General features: G+C 35.7%; 1 protein-coding gene across 5 annotated transcripts in view; it reads left to right on the top strand.

Annotated features, from left to right (window-relative positions):
* ZFAND6 (zinc finger AN1-type containing 6) overlaps positions 1 to 24,273 on the top strand; it is a 75,388-nt gene that overhangs the window by 5,785 nt on the left and 45,330 nt on the right. The window contains exon 1 of one of the 5 annotated variants that reach the window (XM_068559082.1): positions 3,849 to 3,921. The exons of 3 other annotated variants lie outside the window; for them this stretch is intronic. The gene's annotated coding sequence lies outside the window, so the exon portion shown is untranslated. Of the gene's footprint in view, positions 1 to 3,848; positions 3,922 to 24,273 lie in introns of those variants that run through there. One more of the 5 variants, XM_068559056.1, reaches the window with a different exon arrangement.

Raw genomic sequence — 24,273 nt, 5'->3', positions numbered from 1 at the left:
GTGGCTAATAGCTATGGTATTTTATTTAAGTAGCCACATCTGGCTATTGAAATATGGCAAGTCTGAATTGAGATGTGCTGTAAGTATGAAATAAGAACTTGATTTCTAGCACAAAAAATGGAATTTAATTGATTACGTATTGAAGTAATGCTTCATTACTTTAAAAAATGCTTTTACATGTTTTGTGTTAAATAAAATATTACATTTAATTTAACTTTATTGAAATGTTTTAGCGTGGCCACTAGAAAATGCAAAATAGTATGTGGCTCGCATTGTTTTTTTGCTGGACAGCACTGGTCTAACTCTAGACTGTAAGTTTCTACAATGGAGAGACAGTTCACCATGGCATCCATAGCAGCTAGTGGTGCCCAGCATATAGTAGGTGTTCAAAAAGTTTGATGAATGAATAAACTTTTCAATAGGTAGAGAATGCTCCCTATTCAACTTGTGCTTTTTAAAATTGTTGGTTTTCTTCATGACTAAAATTAAAAGTGTTTTCCTGTGACTTGAGAAAAGAAGCTTTTCTTTTGATAGCTATATAAAAATTATCCTTATGAAATAATTGCTATGCATCATTCGTCTTTTGGGTTTTTTGGGTTTTTCTGGTTTTTTTTTTCCTGGCTTAGGCTGCTAAAGAAAGGGGAATTTAAAGTCTGCCAATCTGTTTTCTTTCATTTTTCTATATCTAGCAGTTTACTTAGATGATCTATTGCGTGTTATTTGGCACATGAAAATTTATGACTATTAAATCTAAATAATTGAGGGTTATGAGTGCTTTTTCCTTTACATATACTTCGGTCTCAATATTAAGATCTTTGTTCCTTTTTAATTTACATTTATTGGTGACCTTGTTTATTCCTTTAGACTTAAAGCAATTTACTGTCTTATAGAAAGACATCTTTTCTATCAGCTTGGTTTATGCTTTCTTATCTGTTTATTTTCTTAATGTTTCCTTTGTGCTTAGTATTTTGCTGAATGGGCCATCACCACCCTCCCTCTCTCCCCGATTCTCACCTTGTATTTTTTTCCCTTAATGAGTTAGAAGATAGTCATCAGGAGTTGCAAACTCAAATACATACCTCACTTTTGTAGACACCATGTATTTGTCAGGGAAATATTTAATTTTTTTTTCCTCTGTTAGTTGGTGTTTTTCAGACTTTATCCTTAGTGACCCTAGTCATGTTTTTGCTAATGTCAGGGTGGTCCTTTCACCTACTACTGCCTTAACTACCTGTATTTATATTTTATATTTTATATTATATATAAAATACATTTTATATTATACCTGTAATTATATTTATATAGCACCCAGGGATACTACTGCCAAGGATTAATTTCTGTTGTAGGAAGAATAGTTTGAGCTATTCTCAGTGCTTAAAAATTCTATGGAAGTTTTCACCCTGCTCTGTATGTACCAAAAGTTGTTCCTAATAGTCTAGGTATTGATTCTTTATATAGGGTCTTTTTAATCAAAAGTGAAATGAGACCAAGTTGTTCAGTGGCTTGTGCTCTTCTAAATTGTTTTCAGTTGCTACGTTTGGGAAAACCTCTGAACTCCCACAAAGAATATACAATACGTCCTTTGAATACGTGATGTTCAAAAAGTGGTATTGTCACATGCAATCTGGGAGCCTTGAAGCTTTTGCAGCCTCCCTGTTCCTATGAAGCAATATTGTTTTCAAATAATCTCAGTTGTGGTAATGCTTTTTTTTTTTTTTTTTTTTTTGGTAATGCTTTCTTTTCATTTATTTTTGCTGTTGTTTTCTTCTACTATGGATTTAGAAGAGGAATAAAATACCCTTAATTTTAACCTGTAAGCCACCTAAAATGATTCAACTTGAAGTTCTTTCCAGTAGGTCCTGGAGATCTTTGAACAATCTGGAATAGCTAAGTCTATATTTCTCTTTTCTGTTGGTTATAGATTGAGAGTGGTTTTGGTGTTAAATTAGTGTATGTTCTATGCGTTTGTTTTACACAGATAATTAACTTCTATGTGAAAAATTAGTATTAGAACAAAGGTTCATTTGGTTCCCATAACTGTCTACTAATTTTATGCTTGGCAAATTTTAAGATTAAAATGTTTGCCATCATTTTTCTATAACCCTGTAAAATTTTGGCCATCTAAAACTTGTTTTATGATTAACTCAAGTTCTATGCGGTAACTCAAATTATGTATTTTTTCTGTTGTTTGTTCCTGTACCTCTTCAGCTTCCAGTGTCCTTTTGCAAGTGTTCACACAGTGGGAAGAAAACCTGAACTTGACTCGTGAAGTACTGGGCATTCACAGCCATGAATCCTTGCAAAGGATTTTGGGACTAGACCTCTGTGAATTGGCTCTTTCAATTTGTCGACTTAAAAGGCATAATAGATTATGCAGCTGTTTGGGCTTCTGCAGGGTATTACTCCATATTCATGTCTAGTTGCAATTATGTGAATTTTCAGTTTCTTACAAAGACTTCTCTTTGTATTCAAAACAAGTTTGTTGGCTTTATGTTGTTCTAATATATGAATTTTCTTTGAGGAAAAATGCTTGAAAGGTTTTTAACTTAGAAAACTAAATTCAAATTAAAAATTATATAAACTTACTGAATATATTTTAAGAAGGAGCTACGCTAATTTGCTTTAATTTTGAATCTTTTTATAAATCAGTCAATTTTTGGTAGAGGTGAATATTATTTAAATGTCATTCAATCAGATAATGATTAATGTCAGAGTAATAGTTAATGGATCAAGCTCCTAAAAACATACACAGTTTTAATTAAAATAAACAATAAAATACAGCAAATTTAGTAATGTACAAAGTGACTGTAGGTCTTTTTTGTTGAAAAATCAGAATCTCTGTAGTAAAAATAACATTTAACGTAACTTACTATTTTAAGAGGCGTATGTATACCCTTCAGCTGTACCTTAGGGTTTCCATGCCACGTTAAAGTAATACTTAAGTAGGGTGCAAAATAGTGTCCACCCATCTCTTAAAAAAATAATAATAATTTTTTAAAAAAACAACTTAAACCATCCCAAACTTTATACCTGAACATGTTCATTAGACAAGTTGCCTTCTCCTTTTATAGATATCCGTTTGCAGTGGATAAGCATTATCCTTGCAAAAACTCGCAACGTCAGACCTGTAAATGTGGTAATATAGAAATAATGTTTCTGCCTCATTTTTCTTCACTTTCAAATAGAATTATCAGTCTGATGTCACTGAAAATTTCACTCTATTCTTGTGATACTGAGAACGTAAGTATCAGTGAATTTGATAGCTTAGAAATGAAATTTTTGCATTCAGTGTTTTAATGCTATGTATTTTCACTCAAGATGTGGTTTTATGTTTAAGTCTTAGAGAAAAGACTGTTTTGTTCTTATTAGCAAAATTTTGCAGTGGATTTTCTGTTGCCGTTTTAAAATTTTCATACAAAATGTGAACTGTATTGAAAAAGGAGTCTTGTCTTTATAAAGCATAACTTCACCTTCAGGCTCTGTAAAAAATATCAAATGATTTAGCTTAAAAGCATTGTATTTTAAACAGTTGGTCGCTGAACTGCAAATTAATGCTGCTTCTGTGAGATTTTCATTTCTGTTACTTGGTTTATTTATTTTTTACCTAGACAAAAGAGTAAGCAAATAGTATGTGATGGGAAAACTGAAACATTACCTACTGTTCCTTTAAGAAACCAGCTTATCCAGGGGGTTTTAGAGTGTTTACCTAACCTGCTAGCAAGGAAAAGTTCTTTAAAATAATGGATATTAGCCGTATCCAATCACAATTATCAGTTTCACTAACAGGGAGGAGATTTTACTCTTCAGCCACTAAAATTGGAGAAGGTGGAGCTTGGTATTCAGGTTTGGTTGCTTTGGAGTACAGCTTCAAGTGAAGTTAATCTGAGGTGAAGCAAACAGAAAATTGTGGAGGTTTTGTTGGTAGGATTTTTGTTCTAATCTTTTAATGATCCTTTATTTTACACTTTTGCTCCTTTATGCTTCTGTGTATGTCAGGTTTTGTCATTGTTGCTATTTTCTGATGCAAACTGAACATTAAAATTAAGCAGGGAAGCAGAACAAAAGGGCTGTTTGGACAGGAAATAGGTGTTCAGAGAAGCAAACTTGACTTTCTTTATCATTACTTTTAGTTCAGAATTTAAGTGTCATTAAAAAATCCTTGAATAAAAATCATCTCCAGTAACAGGCTTTTCTCTTGGATTGGATGTTTGAGGAGTCATTTGTCAGTTTTTGTAAATGACATCTTGAGGAGGTCTATTTGATATGTCATTTTCCTTAAACTTAAGATGTGATTAAGTTGCTAAAAGACATACATATGTGGTAGGGTTAAGTTGGCCCTTTTTAAAGAATTGAAATGCCAGCTGTTTTTTTTTTTATCCCCCAGTATACCTCCCCTTTTTTAAAACTTCAGTATACTTTAAATCTAGCAATATTGTTGGCATTTTTAATATGCTTATAATTTTAGTTTTGTTTTTTAAAAGATCATGGATTCATTTAATATAGAACAAGGTAAAACTTTCTCTTCGTTCAAACTTCATTTCTTTCAAAGGTGGACGTAAAGTAATTGACACCCTTTTGAAACAGGAAATGGATGGATTTCTATTTTTCAGAGGTATAGGTAGACTACCAAAACTTAAAAAAAAGTATTTATGAATCTATTGACATTTCTTACTTATGAAATAATTGTAGTATGTTTCAGTACCAGAAGTTTCCTTTAGAGGCTCTTGTCTTTATATTGTTGCTCTTTGATTGCATAGAAATTAAGGTATAGAATAATTTGAATAATCAGTATACTTGTATTTGCTATGCTGCTTCTTCCAGATCATGCAAAAGTTTTTAAATTAATGCTTTTCTGCTCTATCTATTGCATAAGCAATACTATAGTAATAATAAAATCAAGAAAAGTCACCCAGATATCCACAAGAAGATCATTGTGAGGTGGTCTTATTTTTTTCCCCCTCTTCTATTCTGCACCTTACCATATTCTTGTATTTTCCCCCTCATTGTAAATAAAGGCAGTTTTATGTTTTTTCATTAAATTATATCATCTATCATTAAAATTGTTTTCATTTCATTTGCTATATAATTCTCTTAGGTTAATGGGACCTTAATTTACCTAGTCTTTTACCTGTTTTACGTTTAGATTGTTCCTAATTTTTCACCATTTTAAACGGTATTGTGTTGAACAAACCTCTTTGTGTAAATTTTAGAATACTTTCCTCTTTATTTCTTTTGGAAAAATCCCTTGGAGTGGGCTTACCTAGATCAAAGGATGTAAACACTTCAGTAGCCAAATTGCCTTTCGAAAAGGTTATTCCAATTTATATTGCCACCAGAAGAATGTGCTTCAAAATTTCTCTAATGGGTAGCCCTTTAAGTGCTCTCATTAAAGTGTGCCTCTGGAGCTCTCTGACTTGTTGATTAGTTTTTGCCTAAACTAATAACCTATTTTAAATTCCATTTTCTAAGATGTAGATGGATCTACATCCATTTTCTGGACATTAAGATCAGCTGAAGGAAATTGGGAGAATTTTTACCCACTTAAGTGAGCAATTATATTTTTGTTGGTTATATTGTATGTATTGCTTCATTTAAGTAGAGGGCTTAATGTTTTACATTGGCATTGTTGTTCACGCCAGCTTTTCTCAGTACATGTTTCTTTGGTAAGCACATACCAGAAGAAGTATTTTCTTTTAAGAGAGTACATCAGAAACATTTTTTGAGAGCGGGCAGTAGTATTTGACTTAACTCTGAACAGGTATGAATAGCACATTTCTGATTTTTAAGTACAATATAGAAACAATTAGTATGTATAGATCTAGGTTTTAAAATGATATATTACACCTTTCCAGTATTTCACAGGCTTTCAATTGAAGGCAAGATGACTACACACACGTAGTGTGTTACTTGTCCTATGTTGTTTCCGTTTGTCTTTAAGAGCATTCTCCGTTTGGCAATTACTTCTGCATTATGTATATACTCCTGCCAGCTAGTCTGTTAAATAGAATAGGCTATAACTGTTCAGGATAGGAACTTGTTAACTAATGCACCAGAATAAACTTAAAATGTTGTTTTAAAGCAAAATTCTGTAAGACGTTTAAAAATTCTAATTTTAATTTATAAATGGGAGCTAATGTTAAGTCATGGGTTAAGCTCTAACTCACTGATGGAACCAGTAGTTGAGCATGTATGTATAATCTTGAATTAAATAGTCTAGCTCATTTTGAAGTTTAAGTAATTTATTTTCTGTAAATTTTTGCTGATAAATTTAGTATCTCTAACTTTCAGAGCTAACGTTGGTATGTTGGTCACTGTGTTTGTTTCAGGGGGAAGTTTTTTGTTTTTTTTTTTTCTTTTAATGCCTATTTTGTTTTTCATGGCTTAAGAGTTTGATTTTTCCAGATACTTTGGTTTTCTTAACATTTGGAATGGAAGAGAAAAAACTTAAAACTAATCACTTTTAATTAATGAAATAATTGTTGCAAAATACATTTTCTCTGCATTTAAATTTGCTAGATGTGTCAGAATTTTATACAGATAATCTAAATACTTTATTCATGAGTAGAACAATTGTTTGAGTTTCACCTGAATATTTAAAATTTATGTTGGTGCTTAAATATTTATATCATATTTCTTTTTTTCTGAATTTGAGAAGATGTATTTAATTTTCTTCTTAACAGATTCATCTTATTGCTGCCAGGTAGAGATGAAGGTACTTGTAAATATAACAATTTTCGTGAAAGTCATTCAAATTTGACTGTAGATTACATTTTGATGGGTACCCAACATAAAGGTTTACCTACTCCTCTAGTACTCTGGTAACATTAGAACCTTGAGAACAGATAATCTTTAATTGTTTCTCTACTGTACTGGTCTCTGGTTGCAGAACTAGGGAGTATCCTTTTTAGTACACTGGTTTCATTCGTAGTGTAGAAGCCAGTTTTCTAGAGGGAGAAGAATCTCTAAATGACCTAATATTGAGGCAAGATAACAATAGTGATAGCTCTATTTTATTCTTTTAGAATGGAGAAAAAAAGTGATCTAGAGGGGGGATATTAAATGCATTCAAAGTCTCTATTGTTTGTCTCCATTCAAGGGGGATACAGTGATTTTTCATTTTCTTAATGACATAAGGAAAAAGGTTAAGGGGCAGCAAGTTGGTAAAACTTGAAAGAGCCTAGAAACCGTGGCTTAGTAATTACAAGGTCTCTTTGTTCTGTGTAATAGGGGGACTTTACAGTTCTGCAGTGTTTTTCCTGTATGGCTTCTTTATAAAAGTAGGTAAATGTCTGAGGAGGGTTTTTTGTTTTTGTTTTTAAATAACTTAGGAATGCTTATTTATTAACTGATGTGTATATTAACCTGTTTGGCTGAATCTGATTTTCTGCATTTGTATGTCATTAGGAAAAAAAAAGAACTCAAAACATTATTGTGGCTAGTAATGTTATGGTAGAAGGGAACAGATCCATCTATCTCTCTATACCTTTTTTTTCCCTCCCCAAATAAGCATCTTGGGTACTTCCCCTACTCCCATGTTTTTTGTTTGTTTGTTTGTTTGTTTTGTTTTTTGGTCAGTACTTGGTTTCTTAGCAAAATTTAGCACTACTGACTACTCTTTACTTCTTGAAACTCCTCCCATAAGTTTAATGATATGCCTGGGCTTCCTTCTGTTTGTGATCTCTGTCCTTGCAAATGTTTCCTCTTTACAACCATTAAGTATTGGAATTTTGTAGGATTCTGACCTTAACATTCTTCTCTCTATATACTTTTTGGGTAATCTCCAGTCCCATATCTTCAGTTAATATCCTGTATATATTAACAATTCTGAGATTGGTATCATAAATAGTTTTTTTGTTTGCACTTGAGACCCCTGTTCACCCAGCTCATGAATGTTTCTTCCATACCTGTGTTAAACTCAACAAAGCTGAACTTATCTGCTTATTTTGTCCTCCCCAGCAGTGTCCCTCAAGCCCTTTTTTCCCTCTCACAATAGGTGGGTATTACTATCCATGCTAGAACCCAGGTGTCATTCTGATTCTTCCTTTTCTTCATCCCCAGTTTGCCACAAATTCCTATTGATTTTAAACCCATAGTAACTCTAGGATCCATCCTTCTTTTTCTTCACCATCTTAGCAAATGTCATGCTATGGTTTCTCAGATTACTAAAACAGCGTCCTGACTGATCTTCACTTCCAGTTTTGGCTCTCTATAATACATTCTTCACTATGCATTTACATCTGTCTATCTGCTTAAAATTCTTCAGTGATTTCTTATTGCCCTTTGAACTTTCTTAACTACCAGCTAATTCTGTGCTAAGCATTCTCTCAGGTAGTCACCAAACAATCTTAAGAGGGGAAGTATTGTTACCTTCATTTAACAAGTGAGATGATTTAATGAGAACCTACTGTATAGCACAGGGAACTCTACTCAGTGCTCTGTGGTGATCTAAATGTGAAGGAAATCCAAAAAAGAGGGGGTATATGTATACGTATAGTTGATTCACTCTGCTGTTATATAGAAACTAACACAACATTGTAAAGCAACTATACTCCAAAAAAAATTAATTAAAAACACAAGTGAGATGATTTAGAAATGCTTGCTGATTTGTCCAGGGTTGCGTTAGCTGGTGAGTGGCTAGCATACTTCGAACTGAAGTTTGCCACAATAAAGTCCTTCCTCTTAACCACCCAGCCATGTGCCTTACTAAGCTAACCCCTACTTACTTCTCCATCTTCTTTTTTCCCCACACCATTCCGAACTATTTGCAGTCCCTCCTTCTAAGACATACTCAAAACTTGTTGCCTGAAGGACTTCCCTGGCCATCCAGTGGTTAGGGCTCTGCACTTCCACTGCAGGGGACACAGGTTCGATCCCTGATTGAGGAACTAAGATCCCGCACGCTGCTCGGTGCGACCTAAAAAACAACAACTTGTTGCCTGAGCCTAAAGGTGCTTTAAGGAAAACAAACATTTTCAAAGAAGAATTTCTGACAATTTTTTGGAACACTCCAAAAAGATACGACATTTTAGCATCCCTAGAATGTAAGAAAGTAAAAGAATGAGACATAGGAAAAATAAAAGTAGTTTTCCATATGGGGTTAGTTTTGAATTTCAAAGCTGTTGAGTTCCTCACATTTAATAAAAGCTTGAGACCTAGTTGTGCAAGAGGAAGATTAGGGAAAGTGTGAAAGCACTTTATCTGAGCTATTTGAAATGCTAATGACCTCCTTAAATAGCTGTTAGCCAGGACGTTGTGTTCATTTTTTCATCCAGGTGTGTAAAGAATCTACCTGTGAACACAAATCATGAGGTACTGAGTAACTTTATAGGTAGGGAAGTAGTCTCCATATATTTGTTTATATATCAAGTATATCATCAAAAAAGTTAAATACTGCAGCTAATCTTGCCTAGAAAGAAAATTGAGATAAACTGAGAAATAGTTGACTTGGAATCATTTTCATTTCAGGTATTTTCTTTCTCTCCTCTCTCTCTCTCCACCATCTCCCTCCAACATATTTTAAGGCAAAAGGACCTCCCCTGGACCAAAAAACCCCAAGAACCTTTTAAATCTATAGCTTTTAAAGAAACTTGGTGTTAAAAGAAAAAGAGCAAGTAGATAGAGCTTTTGTAAATATAGGTAAATATTAGTCTCTTTGAAGGGTTTGATTTCTTAACTATAGTTGGGAATTAATGTAATTATAAATTTTTAATAAAAATCCATGGTTGCCCATTATAAAAGCAGAAGTTTTTGGTTTTACCATTAAAGTATTTTAGAAGTGGAAAATGCCATACTACTCTCAAGTTTTAATTTGGTATATTTTACTATCCAGAGTAATCTTTTGCTTTTTTTAAAATAATAAAATTGTCAACTAACAGCTCATTTAATAGATGTTAAATGTTCTAATACATTCATATAATAATAATAAAAAAACAGAAGAAATTTGAAAATAATATATTATTTAGCTTTGATAAATAAGAATACACAGTCATTTCTCTTAAATGTTTAGATAATTACTTAAAATATATAATGTACCCCTTCTGAATGAGAACCAAATCCTGATAGCTATAGAACTTATAAAATACATTCACTTTTAGTAGGAAAAATAAGTCTTGGCAGATTAAAGTGGAAACCTACACTGAAAAGGTCTCGTTAATTGCCTAAAATAATTGTTTCAGTAAGCCAATTTTTAGTGAGCTGTATGCATAGAGGCTAGTCAGGTTGTCAAACCCAGTTGACTAGTCAGGTGAGTTTACAAAGTGGTAAAAGACTGGTTCTTTTCTGAAGGATTCGTATCTTATAAGTCAGTATTGTATATTACTGAGTGTCAAATTGTGGTTTGTTAAAAATGATTGCTGTAGGAGACAGAGTCAAGATAGCATACTAGGAGGATGCAGAATTTGTGTCTCCTCACAACTAGTGCACCTACCAGGCACCGGTGGGGGGACCATGGGCACCTAAGGGGACGGGAGGAACCCCCAGTGACTGGCTTGCGGGATCTTGTTTCCCAGGCCGGAGGTTGGGCCCGAGCTCCTGTGGTGGGAGCTCCAAGTCCAAACGGCTGTACTAACAGAGAACCTCAGACCCCAGGGAATATCAATCGCAGTGAGGCCTCCCAGAGGTCCTCATCTCAGCACCAAGACCCAGCTCTATCCAACTGTCTGCAAACTCCAGTGCTGGACATCTCAGGCCAAACAACCAGTGAGACAGGAATACAGCACTACCCATTTAAAAAAAAAAAAAACAAAAGAAATGACCAAAAAAATTGTTACACACAGTGGAACAAGGTAAAAATCTACAAGACCAAATAAATGAATAAATAGGCAACCTACCTGAAAAAGAATTCAGAGTAATGATAGTAAAGATGATCCAAAATCTCAGAAACAGAATGGAGAAAATACAAGATACATTTAACAAGGATCTAGGAGAACTAAAGAGCAAACAATCAGGGATGAACAACACAAATACTGAAATTAAAAATACTCTAGAAGGAATCAATAACAGAATAACTGAGGCAAAAGACCGGATAAGTGAGCTGGAAGATAAAATGGTGGAAATAACTGCCAGGGAGCGGAATAAAGAAAAATGAATGAAAAGAATTGAGGGCAGTCTCAGAGACCCCTGGGACTACATTAAATGCACCAACATTCAAATTATAGGGGTCCCAGAAGAAGAAGATAAAAAGAGAGGGTCTGAGAAAATATTTGAAAAGATTATAGTCAAAAACTTCCCTAATACAGGAAAGGAAATAGTCAAGTCCAGGAAGCACAGAGAGTACCATACAGGATAAACCCAAAGAGAAACACGCCGAGACACATATTAAATTATCAAAAATTAAATACAAAGAAAAAATACTGAAAGCAGCAAGGGAAAAGGAACAAATAACATACAAGGGAATCACCATAAGGTTAACAGCTGATTTTTCAGCAGAAACTCTGCAAGCCAGAAGGGAATGGCAGGACATATTTAAAGTGATGAAAGGGGAAAACCTACAACCAAGATTACTTTACCCAGCAAGGATCTCATTCCGATTCGACGGAGAAATCAAAAGCTTTACAGACAAGCAAAAGCTAAGAGAATTCAGCACCACCAAACCAGCTTTACAACAAATCCTAAAGGAACTTCTCTAAGTAGGAAACACAAGAGAAGAAAAAGACCAACAAAAACAAACCCAAATCAGTTAAGAAAATGGTAATAGGAGCATACATATCGATAATCACCTTGAGTGTAAATGTAAACGTATTAAATGCTCCAACCAAAATACACAGACTGGCTGAATGGATACAAAAACAAGACCCTTATATATGCTGTCTACAAGAAACCCACTTAAGACCTGGGGACACATACAGACTGAAAGTGAGGGGATAGAAAAAGATATTCCATGCAAATGGAAATCACAAGAAAGCTGGAGTAGCAATACTCGTATCAGCTAAAATAGACTTTAAAATAAAGACTATTACAACATATAAGGTAGGACAATGCATAATGATTAAGGGATCAACCCAAGAAGAAAACACAACAATTATAAATATTTATGCACCCAACACAGGAGCACCTCGATACATAAGGCAAATGCTAACAGCCATAAAAGGAGAAATTGACAGTAACACAATAATAGTAGGGGACTTTAACACCCCACTTAACACCAATAAACAGATCATCCAGACAGAATATAAATAAGGAAACAAGCTTTAAATGACACAATAGACCAGATGGACTAAATTGATGTTTTTAGGACATTCCACCCAAAAGCAGAAGAATACACTTTCTTCTCAAGTGTTCATGGAACATTCTGCAGGACAGAGACCCATATCTTGGGTCACAAATCAAGCCTTGGTAAATTTAAGAAAACTGAAATCGTATCAAGTATCTTTTCCGACCACAATGCTGGAGACTAGATAATCAGTTACAAGAAAAAAACTATAAAAAATACAAACACATGGAGGTTAAACAATATGCTACTAAATAACCAAGAGCTCACTGAAGGAATCAAAGAGGAAATCAAAAAATACCTAGAAACAAATACAGTGAAAACACGACGACCCAAAACCTATGGGATGCAGCAAAAGCAGTTCTAAGAGGGAAGTTCATAGCAATACAATCCTACCTCAAGAAACAAGAAACATCTGAAACAACCTAACCTTACACCTAAAGCAATTAGAGAAAGAAGAACAAAAAAATAACCCCGAACTTAGCAGAAGGAAAGAAATGATAAAGATCAGATCAGAAATAAATGAAAAGGAAATGACGGAAACAGTAGCAAAGAACGATAAAACTAAAAGCTGATTCTTTGAGAAGATAAAATTGGTAAATCATTAGCCAGACTCATCAAGAAAAAAAGAAGACTCAAATCAACAGAATTAGAAATGAAAAAGAAGTAACAACTGACACTGCAGAAATATAAAGGATCATGAGAGATTACTACCAGCAACTCTATGCCAATAAAATGGACAACCTGGAAGAAATGGACAAATTCTTAGAAAAGCACAACCTTCCGAGACGGAACCAGGAAGAAATAGAAACTATAAACAAACCAATCACAAGCACTGAAATTGAAACTGTGATTAAAAATCTTCCAACAAACAAAAGCCCAGGACCAGACGGCTTCACAGGCGAATTCTGTCAAACATTTAGAGAAGAGCTAACACCTATCCTTCTCAAACTCTTCCAAAATATAGCAGAGGGAGGAACACTCCTAAACTCATTCTACGAGGCCACCATCACCCTGATACCAAAACCAGACAAACATGTCACAAAGAAAGAAAACTACAGGCCAATATCACTGATGAACATAGATGCAAAATTCCTCAACAAAATACTAGCAAACAGAATCCAAGAGCACATTAAAAGGATCATACACTATGATCAAGTGGGGTTTATTCCAGGAATGCCAGGATTCTTCAATATATGCAAATCAATCAACATGATACACCATATTAATTGAAGGAGAAAAACCATATGATCATCTCAATAGATGCAGAGAAAGCTTTCGACAAAATTCAACACCCATTTGTGATAAAAACCTTCTAGAAAGTAGGCATAGAGGGAACTTTCCTCAACATATTAAAGGCCATATAGGACAAACCCACAGCCAACATTGTTCTCAATGGTGAACAACTGACTAAGATCAGGAACAAGACAAGGTTGTCCACTGTCACCACTATTATTCAAAATAGTTTTGGAAGTTTTAGCCACAGCAATCAGAGAAGAAAAAGAAATAAAAGGAATCGGAATCGGAAAAGAAGAAGTAAAACTGTCACTGTTTGCAGATGACATGATACTATATAGAGAGAATCTTAAAGATGCTACCAGAAAACTACTAGAGCTAATCAATGAATTTGGTAGAGTAGCAGGATACAAAATTAATTAATGCACAGAAATCTCTTGCATTCCTATACACTAATGATCAAAAATTTGAAAGAGAAATTAAGGAAACACTCCCATTTACCATTGCAACAAAAAGAATAAAATATCTAGGAATAAACCTACTTAAAGAGGAAAAAGACCTTTATGCAGAAAACCGTAAGACGCTGATGAAAAAAATTAAAGATGATACAAACAGATGGAGAGATATACTATGTTCTTGGATTGGAAGAATCAACATTGTGAAGATGACTATACTACCCAGATTCAGTGCAATCCCTATCAAACTACCAATGGCATTTTTCACATAACTAGAACAAAAAATTGCACAACTTGTATGGAAACACAAAAAGACCCCGAATAGCTGACACAATCTTGAGAAAGAAAAACTGAGCTGGAGAAATCAGGCTCCCTGACTTCAGACTATACTACAAAGCTACAGTAATCAAGACAGTATGGTACTGGCACAAAAACAGAAATATAGATCAATGGAACAGGATAGAAAGCCCAGAGATAAACCCACGCACGTAGGGTCACCTTATCTTTGATAAAGGGGGCAAGAATATATAGTGGAGAAAAGACAGCCTTTTCAATAAGTGGTGCTGGGAAAACTGGACAGCTACATGTAGAAGAATGAAGTTAGAACACTTCCTAACACCATGCATAAAAATAAATTCAAAATGGATTAAAGACCTAAATGTAAGGCCAGGCACTATAAAACTCTTAGAGGAAAACATAGGCAGAGCACGCTGACATAAATCACAGCAAGATCCGTTTTGACCCACCTCCTAGAGAAAGGGAAATGAAAACAAAAATAAACAAATGGGATCTAATGAAACCTAAAAGGTTTTGCACAGTCAAGGAAACCATAAACAAGACGAAAAGACAACCCTCAGAATGGGAGAAAATATTTGCATACGAAGCAACTGACAAAAGATTGTCTCCAAAATAGACAAGCAGCTCATGCAGCTCAATATCAAAAAGACAAACAACTCAATCCAAAAATGGGCAGAAGACCTAAACAGACATTTCTCCAAAGAAGATACACAGATTGCCAACAAACACATGAAAGGATTCTCAACATCACTAATCATTAGAGCAATGCCAATTAAAACTGCAATGAGGTATCACCTCACACCAGTCAGAATGCCCATCATCAAAAACTCTACAAACAGTAAATGCTGGAGAGGGTGTGGAGAAAAGGGAACCCTCTTGCACTGTTGTAAATTGATACAGCCACTATGGAGAACAGTATGGAGGTTCCTTAGAAAACTAAAAATAGAACTACCATATGACCCAGCAATTCCACTACTGGACATATACCCTGAGAAAACCATAATTCAAAAGGAGTCATGTACCACAATGTTCACTACAACACTATTTACAATAGCCAGGACAAGGAAGCAACCTAAGTGTCCATCGACAGATGAATGGATAAAGAAGATGTGGCACATATATACAATGGAATATTACTCAGCCATAAAAAGAAACGAAATTGAGTTATTTGTAGTGAGGTGGATGGACCTAGAGTCTGTCATACAGAGTGAAGTAAGTCAGAAAGAGAAAAACGAATACCGTATGCGAACACAAATATATGGAATCTAAAAAAAGAAAAATGGCTCTGATGAACCTATGGGCAGGACAGGAATAAAGGCACACGTAGAGAATGGACTTGAGGACACGGGGAGTGGGAAGGGTAAGCTGGGACAAAGTGAGAGAGTAGCACTGACCTCTATACACTACCAAAGGTAAAATAGATAGCTAGTGGGAAGCAGCTGCATGGCACAGCAAGATCAGCTCGGTGCTTTGCGACCACCTAGAGGGGTGGGATAGGGAGGGCGGGAGGGAGACGCAAGAGGGAGGGATATGGAGATATACATATGCGTATAGCTGATTTACTTTATTATACAGCAGAAAGTAACACAACACCATAAAGCAATTATACTCCAATAACTATGTTTAAGAAAAAAATGTTGAAGGTTATATATGTTTGAGTCTGCCCAGGTGATGCAGTGCTGCTACCAACTTTTTAAAATTTTTATTTAATTTTTTTTTGGATATAGAGCAAAAGCTTTAATTCTGTTCACCTGAAAAGGGACAACCCCAAAATGGTAAAGCAGAAAGAGTAATAGAGGGACATGCTCCCATCCACATTTTCCTGGTTCAGTAGCTTCTGTGTAATTTTCCAGTTGCCCAGGAAGCTCCAACTTCATGGGTTTCTTCAGGTGATGAAGAGGCATGGAAAATACACTCTGGATGTGAGAATGACGCGACTGTGAGCAGTGGTGAACTATTGAAAACTTCTATGCAGAGAAGTGGTGACAACAATGTTAAAGAGGATTAATTTAATAATTACAACACATATACTGAACACTGTATCAGAGTTTAACTTTTTTTTTAATTTTTAAGAGCAGTTTTAGGTTCACAGCAAAATTAAGAGGAAGGTACAGAGATTTCCTGTGTATGACCTGTGTCCCCACGCATGCATAGCCTACCCCATTATCAGCATTCCTCACTGGAATGGTACATTTGTTAAAATTGATGAATCTGCATTGACACATCATTATCACCCAAAGCCCATAGTTTATTTTAGAGTTCACTCGTGGTGTTATATATTCTGTAGATTTGGGCAAACATACAAGGAGATTTATGCATCATTATAGTATCATAAGAGTATTTTCACTGCCCTAAAAATCCTTTATATTTCTCTCGTTTAACCCTTCCCTCTCCTCCTCTGCCCCTTACAACACTGGTCTTTTTACTGTCTCCAAAGTTTTACCTTTTTTAGGATGTCATATAGTTGGAAGCACACCATATGTAGCATTTTCAGTTTGGCTTTTTCTCTTAGTAATACGCATTTAAGCTTCCTTCATGTCTTTTCATGGCTTGCTATCTTATTTCTTTTTGGGACTGAATAATATTCCATTGTGTGGTTGTACCACAATGTATTAATCCATTTCCCTACTGAAAGACATCTCAGTTGCTTCAGATACTTAACTCTTCACAGAATATTCCTTTGTCACCTGCCCTAACTGAAGCTTTCCCAAAGACCGCCACTTTCCTTTGGTCTTCTCAAGCGGTGGCTGTTGATTCTTGTTAAAAGGGGAGTGAGGTCTGTGTTTTCTAACTCCCTTTGTCAAACCATTGCTCTTCCAAGCAGAAATCCTGTGATCCTTCTAATATGACTGCTTCTCCTGTCCATTATCTTATCTATATCATCTTCATGTTTATTGAGGATTTTGGCACCTGGTTGAAGTTCTTTTTTCTCCTGTTTAGCCATCCAAGTGACTTTCCACTTCTATGAATTCAGGGATTTTGGTTTTTTTAATGTATTCTTTTATCCTCAGTGCCTAGAACAGTGGGTGGCGCATAAATGTGCTCACTTAATATTTATTGAATAAATAAACTTTTAATAAATAAATTTTTAAAAACTTCCTGACTTCTGTCTCCACAGAGCTTTACCAATCTATTCCAAAGACCAAGCCTGAGACCTTATCGCTGCTTGAAACAATTCCACCCCAGAAATTTTTTTCTGAGTATAGAAGTATAATACATGATAATTACTAAAAATTTAGTAAATAAATAGACAAAAAAAAAATCACTCATAATCTAGCTGTCTAGAGATGAAAATGGATATTTTGCCTATATCTTTCTAGCCTTTTTTTCCTCTACACGTTTTAAATTTTTTGAAATGAGGAGTCATAACGCAAATACTGTTTAAAAAACCCAGATGTTGGGCTTCCCTGGTGGCGCAGTGGTTGAGAGCCTGCCTGCCAATGCAGGGGACACGGGTTCGAGCCCTGGTCTGGGAAGATCCCACATGCCGCGGAGCAACTGGGCCCGTCAGCCACAATTACTGAGCCTGCGCGTCTGGAGCCTGTGCTCCGGAACAAGAGAGGCCACGATAGTGAGAGGCCCGCTCACCGCGATGAAGAGTGGCCCCCGCTTGCCACAACTAGAGAAAGCCCTCGCACAGAAACGAAGACCCAACACAGCCAAAAATAAATAAATACAATTTAAAAAAAAAAAAAAAAACCCCAGATGTTTTATGTGTGTGTAATTTTAGGGTTTATTGTGAAATCTTTCCATGTAATTATTCTTTATTCACTCAAAGCATATTAATAATGCCTGCTCTGTGCTAGGCAGTGTGCCAGTTGCTAAAGATACAACATTAAAGGAAACAGCCCCTGCGCTAAAGATGCTTACATAAATCTTCTAAGTGATGACATCATTGTCAATGGCTCCGTAGTGTTCTGTTGTATGAAGTACCATAGTTTGTTTAACCAACCCTCTATCCTTTTTGCTTAGGGAGTAATTTTTTTTTACTCTGAGAAACAGTGCTGCTGTGAGTATGTCCTTAGGATAAATTCATGGAAGTGGAATCTTGGGTCAAAGTGTACATGCATTTTTAAGTTGTTCTGGGGAAAAGTTGTACTACTTTATATTCTCACCAAGAAAATATGTATTGGGTTGGCCAAAGAGTGCTTTCGGTTTTTAAGTAAAAATAAAAGACACATTTTTCATTTTCACCAAGAGCCTCATTGAACAACATATTCACCCTTTTGTTCCACTGCCTTCTGCCATTTTTCAGGCAACTTCATAATTCCATCTTCCCAAAACTTTTTATCTTTTTGAGCAAACAACTGTTCCAGGTGCCCTTTATAGTCTTCCAGGAAATAGAAATTTTTCCATTAAGAGAATTTTGTAAAGACCTAAATAAATGGAAATCTGAAGGTGTAATGTCTGATCAATATGGCAGATGACTCAGAACTTACCAGCCAAGCTGTAACAGTTTTTGCCTGGTCATCAAAGAAACATGCAATCTTGGGTTATCTTGATGGAAGATAATGCGTTTTTTGTTGACTAATTCTGGACACTTCTCGTCGAGTGCCGCTTTGAGTTGGTCTAATTGGGAGCAGTACTTGTTGGAATTAATCGTTTGATTTTCCAGAAGGAGCTCATAATAGAGGACTCCTTTCCAATCCCACCATATACACAACATCACCTTCTTCGGATGAAGACCAGCCTTTGGTGTGGTTGGTGGTGGTTCATTTCACTTGTCCCACGATCTCTTCCGTTCCACATTATTGTACAGTATCCACTTTTCTTCACCCGTCACAATTTAAAAACAGATCGTTTTCATTACATTTAAGTAGAGAATTGCATGCAGAAGTATGGTCAAGAAGGTTTTTTTTGCTTAACTTATGTGGAACTCAAACATCAAAGCAATCACCATAACCAAGCTGGTGCAAATGATTTTCAACGCTTGATTTGGATATTTTGAGTATGTTGGCTATGGTCCTGTGTGGTATAACGTTGATTGTCCTGAATTAATGTCTCGATTTAATCGCTATCAACTTCAACTGGTCTACCCGACCGTGGAGCATTGTCCAGCGAGAAATCTCCAGCACAAAACTTCACAAACCACTTTTGACACATTAGATCAGTTAAAGCACCTTCTCCATACACTGCACAAATCTATTTTTGCAATTCAGTTGCGTTTTTACCTTTCTTGAAATAATAAAGCATATGCTGAAAATGTTGCTTTTTTTCTTCCATCTTTAATGTTAAAATGGCTACACAAAAATTCACCAATTTTGGTAAGTTTTTTTAATGCATGCTGATATGACAGCTGTCACATGCATGCAATCTAACAAAATTGTTTCGAATGAAGTTAAAGACAACTAAGTGCTACTAGACCCATCTTACAGAAAAAACCGAATGAACGTTTTGACCAACCCAATAAAAGCTAGTTTAACTGAGTAATAAACCAGTAGGTATGTTCATTTTTGAGTGATTGCCAATTTGGTGAGTAAAATTTTTTTCTTTATTGAGGTGTAATTTCCATACCATAAAATTCACCCATTTAATAAGTGTTCAGTAATTTTTAATAAATTTACAGAGTTGTGTAATTACTACCACACTGCAGTTTTAGAACATTTCCATCACTCCAAAAAGATCCCTTGAGTCTGTTTTTAAACAGGACTCATTTCCATCACCAGTCCTGGGTATCCAGCCAATAGTCTGCTTCTCTATCTCTGTAGATTTGCTCTTTCTCAGCATTTCATATAAATGGGAATCATAAAATACATGGTCTTTTGAGTTTGGCTTCTTTAACCTAGGATGTTTTTGAGGTATATCCATCTATCATTAGCTTCGTCCTTTTCTTTTTTTTTTCCTTCCATATTTATAATTAGCTTGGTCCTTTTTTTTCTTTTTTCTTTTCTTCCCCCTTTTCTTTCTTTTTTTCTTTAAGTGGAATTAAACAGCATTTATCCTTTTGTGTCTGGCTCATTTCACTTAGCATAATGTCTTCAGGGTTCATTTTGTAGCATATATGAGAATTTCACTCCTTTTCAAGGCTAAATAATATTCCATTGTATGTATATATGTCACATTTTGTTTATCCATTCATCCATCCATGGACATGGTGGTGTTTCTACCTTTTGGCTATTGTGAGTAATGGTGGTATAAACATTAGATATAAATATCTGTTCTAGTTCTTGCTTTCAAATCTTTTGGGTATATGCCCAGAAGTGGAATTGCTGGATCATAGCAGTCCTATATTTAGCTTTTTGAGGAACTGCCAAGCTGTTTTCCATAGAGGCTGCACCATTTTACATTCCCACCACCAACGCACGAAGGTTCCAGTTACTTCACATCCTTGCCAAAACGTACTGACTTTTTGAGAATAGCCATCTTAATGATATGAAGTGGTATCTCATTCTGGTTTTGATTTGCATTTCTTAATGATTAGTGATATTGAGCCACTTTTCATGTGCTTATGGGCCATGCTTGGGTGTACCTTCTTTGGGGATATGTCTATTCAAGTCCTTTGCCCATTTTTGGATTAGTTTGTTTGGATTAGGTTGTTCGTTGAGTTGTAGGAGTTCTTTATATATTCTAGGTATTAATTGCCTATCAGATAAATCATTTGCAAATATTTTCTCCCATTCTGTGGGTTGTCTTTTTACTCTGTTGATAGTGCCCTTTGATGGACAAAATTTTACAGTTTTGATAATGTCCAAATTATGTTTTTCCTTTTTTTGCTTGTGCTTTAGGTATCATATCCAGGAAATCATTGCCAAATTCAGTGTTTATATCTTTTGCCATATGTTTTCTCCTAGGAGTTTTGTAGTTTTAGCTCTTATGTTTAGGTCTTTGATCCATTTTCAGTTAATTTTTGCATGTGGTATAAGGTAAAGGGTTCAGCTTCATTCTTTTGCGTGGATATCGTATTTTCCTGGCACCGTTTGTTGAAAAGACTGTCCTTTCTCCATTGAATTGTCTTGGCTTAATCACTTTTTATTGCCAAGTAGTATTCATTGTGTAGATATATACCATATTGTATTTATCCATTTACCAGTTGATGGACATTTGGATTGTTTCCAGTTTTTGGCTAGTCTGAATAATGCTGCTATGAACATTTACATACAAGTTTTTGTGTGGCATACATTTTTGTTTCTCTTAGGTAGAAACCTAAAACGAATTATTGGGTCATGTGATAACTGCATGTTTATAGGAAATGGCTAAACTGTTTCCCTAAGTTTCTGTGTCTTTCACATTCCTACCAGTAATGCATGAGTTTTTCACTTTACCCTCACCAACACTTAGTATATATAGTAAGTCTTTTTAAATTTAACCATTCTAGTAGATGTGGAGTGGCATTTCATTGTGGGGTTAACTTGCATTTCTTAAATGACGAATAACTAATGTTGAATGCTAATCTATTTTTCTGGCTGTAGCCTCCTGTCATTCCAATTCTCGCTCTCTTTTTCCCACCACACTTAGTCTTAAGCTTGATTAAGACCTCCACTTTCAACACCTGTTGTTTCTTCTTTTCCTTAGCTTCAGTTCCCTCTTCAATCACTTTTCTTCCCAGTATTCTTAGCTTCTAGTCTTGGAGCAGTTCTACCGTTTATATACTCTGCTTTTAAAACTAAGCTGCTGAATGCTACCAGAGAAAGTCACAGAATTTTATGTTTTGATGCCAGTGTGAATTTTTCTGTAACTTTTAAAATTTTTTTATTTATTTATTTTATTTTTGGCTGCGTTGGGTCTTCGTTGCTGCGCACAGGCTTTTCTCCACTTGCGGCGAGCGGGGGCTACCCCTCGCTGCGGTTTGCGGGCTTCTCTCGCTGCGGTTTGCGGGCTTCTCGTGGTGGTCTCTCGTTGCGGAGCACGGGCTCTAGGCGTGCAGGCCTCAGCAGCCGCAGCACATGGGTTCAGTTGTTGTGGACTCCAGAGTACAGGCTCAGTAGTTATGGCACACAGGCCCAGTTGCTCCGTGGCATGTGGGATCCTCCCAGAGGAGGGCTCGAACCCGTGTCGCCTGCATTGGCAGGCGGATTCCTAACCACTGCGCCACCAGGGAAGCCCTTTCTATAACTTTATTTTGATTTAGTTTCATATAGAAGTTGCATAAACATTACAAAGAGCTCCCATTCCCTTTTCCTAGGTTATCAATTGTTACGCTTTGTCCCATCTGCTTTATCATATTCTCTCTGTCTTCTGTGTGTGTGTGTGTGTGTGTGTGTGTGTGTACAAATATAGGCACATTATTTTTTTCTGAATCATTTGAGAGTTAAGCTGGAGGCTCAGGTTATATAGCTATTAAGTGGTAAAGCAGGGATTTACATTCAGATCTTTTTTTGGTCTCCCTTGTATCTGGCACATACTTGGTGCTCTGGGAATGCCTCTTGAATTGACCAGTGACTACAGCTCACCTGTTAGAATCTATATCGTGTTTCTTCTTGGGGTTTTAGCATGTATAGGTGCGTGGGCGTTGAAGTCAGACTCGCTGGATTCAAATCCTTGCTTTACCACTTACTAGCTGTTTGACCTGAGCAAGTTCCATAATCTCACTAAGCCGCAGTTCCCTCATTTCTAAAATGGAGGTGATAATAGTCCTACTATTATTGTGAATATTAGAGGAGACAATGCAGGTAAAGAATTTATCATGGACTCTCTCATTTCTATTCTTATCTTGTCCTACTACTCTGATTTAGCTACTAGCTTCTCTTAGTTTGTCCTGCCCCATGATTTTTTAACTGACAGAGTTGATGAGACATCTAGGTGAATTTCTAGGCAGTTAGCAAAAAGAGAACTCTGGAGAAAGTTCTAGGCTAGAGTCATACTTGGAAGACATTTACTCAGACCTGCTAGTTAGAGCTTTGAAACTTGAACTTTGTAGATAAAAAGACAAATAGCAGGTAATGAGATATTGAGATATAGGTCCAGGAGCCATACATCTTTGGACATAACAGTTTTTAAGTATTTTTTAATTGGCTTCTAAACTTTTGAAATATTTCAGAAATATCAACTTTTTGGCATCCATAAAATACAGTCACATACTTGGAAGCAGTACAGAAATTTGAGGTACCGTGATGTTTCTGCCCCTTTTCTACACCCTCTCCAAAGGTACATGTTTTTTTCAATAAAATATTCTATCTTGTTAGATCACATGTCCTAGGTTTTGATTCAGAAGATAATGGTCATCATAGGTCATCATAGGTGTGACCCCATTTGACAAGTAGGAGGAAAAGAAATCATCAAAGGAATTAATTCCAAAGTAAGATTTCATTAATGTTATATTGGTTTTTTTGTTTTGTTTTGTTTTGTTTTTTTACTGCGCAGTCATCCTTTATTTTTTTTTCACATCTTTATTGGAGTATAATTGCTTTACAATGTTGTGTTAGTTTCTGCTGTATAACAAAGTGAATCAGCTATACGTATACATATATCCCCATATCACCTCCCTCTTGGGTCTCCCTCCCATCCTCCCAATCCCACCCCTATAGGTGGTCACAGAGCACCAAGCTGATCTTACTGTGCTATGCAGCTGCTTCCCACTAGCTGTTTCACATTTGGTAGTGTATATATGTCCATGCCACTCTCACTTCGTCCCAGCTTACCCTCCCCCGCCCCATGACCTTAAGTCCATTTTCTACATCTACGTCTTTATTTCTGTCATGTCCCTAGGTTCTTCAGAACCTTTTGTGTGTGGTTTTTTAGATTCCATATATATGTGTTAGCATACGGTATTTGTTTTTCTCTTTCTGACTTACTTCACTCTGTATGACAGACTTTAGGTCCATCCACCTCACTACAAATAACTCAGTTTCATTTCTTTTTATGGCTGAGTAATATTCCATTGTATATATGTGCCACATCTTCTTTATCCATTCATCTGTCAATGGACACTTAGGTTGCTTCCATGTCCTGGCTATTGTAAACAGAGCTGCAATGAACATTGTGGTACATGACTCTTTTTTTTTTTTTTTTTTTAAAGTGAGGTGGAATAGCTGCTTTTTTTTTAAAGTATTTGTTAATTTATTTATTTATGGCTATGTTGGGTCTTCGTTTCTGTGCGAGGGCTTTCTCTAGTTGCGGCAAGCGGGGGCCACTCTTCAT

Source organism: Eschrichtius robustus, chromosome 1 (assembly GCF_028021215.1).
Source record: "Eschrichtius robustus isolate mEscRob2 chromosome 1, mEscRob2.pri, whole genome shotgun sequence".
NCBI lineage: Eukaryota > Metazoa > Chordata > Mammalia > Artiodactyla > Eschrichtiidae > Eschrichtius > Eschrichtius robustus.
This window is presented reverse-complemented; position numbering and strand designations above follow the sequence as displayed.